Below are 2,165 nucleotides of genomic sequence, written 5' to 3'. Positions count from 1 at the left end.
TAACCCATATTTTATAAAATTGTTCATAAATGGACCAAAAATTACAAAAATAAGCCATAAACTTCAAATAAATCACAAAATTTCAAATAAATTCAAAATTCAAAATTTAAATTCATGAACATTCTGGAAAAATACCATGACACTCATAATGTTCAAAATTTTAGGTTAAAAATTTCGAAATTTTTCCGGAAAAACAATGTTGCGGTTTATCGGTTTTAACTAAAATAATCATAAATCATGAGAAAAATTATATTCATTAACTTTTCAATTTTAGATCTGAAAAGGATAATAAAATGCAACATTAGACGTTTTTCCTAAGTCATAGATTATGTTTTATTAATTTTACACTAATAATGTCACTATTTATGCTATTTTTCTTCAAAAATCCATAAATCATGCAAAAAGACTTCTTTATAGCCAATTATCTTACACACATCTTGTAAAATTGCATGTGACAACATATTAATTTTCCATGACCATATTCGAAATTTAACTCATATTAACCTATTTTTCACCTAAATCCGAATTTAATAATGAAAAATTCATTTTTCGAGCATAACAAGTCCAAAAATTATGAAAATTTACAGGTTATCTCAAAATAATATATGTGACAACATATCCAAAAATCAACTGAAAATTCGAAGTATAGCTAATTTTAGACCAAAAATGACATTTTTACTCATAAAATCATATTTAAATGCCATTATTGTAAATTATGAACAATAAAAATCCGAAAAATTAACCAAAATATCCTAAAACATTTTAGGACCAGAAATATTAACATGCATGGATTAATTTCGTGATATCTCATAATAAAACAAATTTTACAAGTTTTATTTGTTATTCTTATAACTCGGAAAAACTTTTAACCGATTTGCATGCAAACAACCGTGGCTCTTGATACCGATTGAAGGAAATGTAGATCTTTATACATACTAACATACTCATATATGTCGAAATTAATTTGTCATAAAATTAAATACGGATTTTATGCATGCAAACAATATAAAAAAAAGGAGAAATCATGTCCTTACATTGGTGATTTCGGTTTAATGGGCACAAGAGAGATCACCTTTCTCTCTTGTTCTTGAGCTTTCCCTTATGGATAAACCAAGATCCAAGTGTAGGATCTCTCCCTAAGCTTTATACCCAAGGCTTTCTCTTAATTCAAATTAATATTATAAGAACTAGTATAATATTAATCTAATAGAAAATTGAACCAAAATATTTATAAAACACTTAATTATTTCGGTTTTGATGAGAGAAGAAGAGGAGGATTTTTATTCTCTCTAGAATTGTATTTTTGGATGATGGAATGAATGAATACACTAAAAACATTTTAGTGTTATTAGGTAAAAATTATATGAAAAACAATGATGGGTTTTGTCTTCTCAAAACCGTGTAAGACGAGAGATTTTGGGGAGCCAATGCATGGAAAAATTGTTCTTCACAATAAACAATAGGGTTGCATGGCTAGTGACTAGGGTAATCATCATGCCCTCCACTAATTACAATCAACATATAATTAGCTTAAACACCCTCTAATTTTCGGCCCACTTGATAATATGGATTCCATATTATTTTTGTCAATTGTCAATATGTCACATGTCATATGTGACATAAATTTGTTATGTATTTTTAACATATTAAAAATCAACGTATTAATAAAAATACGTCACATACAAAAATCGACTTAGTAATTTCATAATTACTTGTGCCAAAATATTTTACCATTTATAAATCACAACAGATTGTATTTATAATAATTCATTCAATTTCGATTGTTTCTTTAAACATTAATTTCATCCGAGTAATGATGCAATTCAATTACTCAGACCGTATCTCATTTAATCACATTTCAATTTGATACGTAAATTTTACTTCCAAAAATCGTCCGTCAATTTTCAAGTAATTTAATTAACTCGTAACATTATACGATTAATTAAATAATCAATTAAGAGTGTTGCCCTATAGGTATGACCTAGGGGGTCAACTGATCACCACCGTCGCACGACAGTAATGTCAAACTCTAGTCAGCCAATCATTACCGATATATGTTGACCAGTTGACAGTAACAATATTACTTCCCAATTGAATTCTTTATAATGAGATTTAAACATGTGATCATCATGATCAACAGTCGTGATCGCATTATTGTCGGAGGA

The sequence above is a fragment of the Silene latifolia genome, unplaced genomic scaffold (genome assembly GCF_048544455.1).
Source record: "Silene latifolia isolate original U9 population unplaced genomic scaffold, ASM4854445v1 scaffold_106, whole genome shotgun sequence".
Lineage (NCBI taxonomy): Eukaryota > Viridiplantae > Streptophyta > Magnoliopsida > Caryophyllales > Caryophyllaceae > Silene > Silene latifolia.
This window is presented reverse-complemented; position numbering follows the sequence as displayed.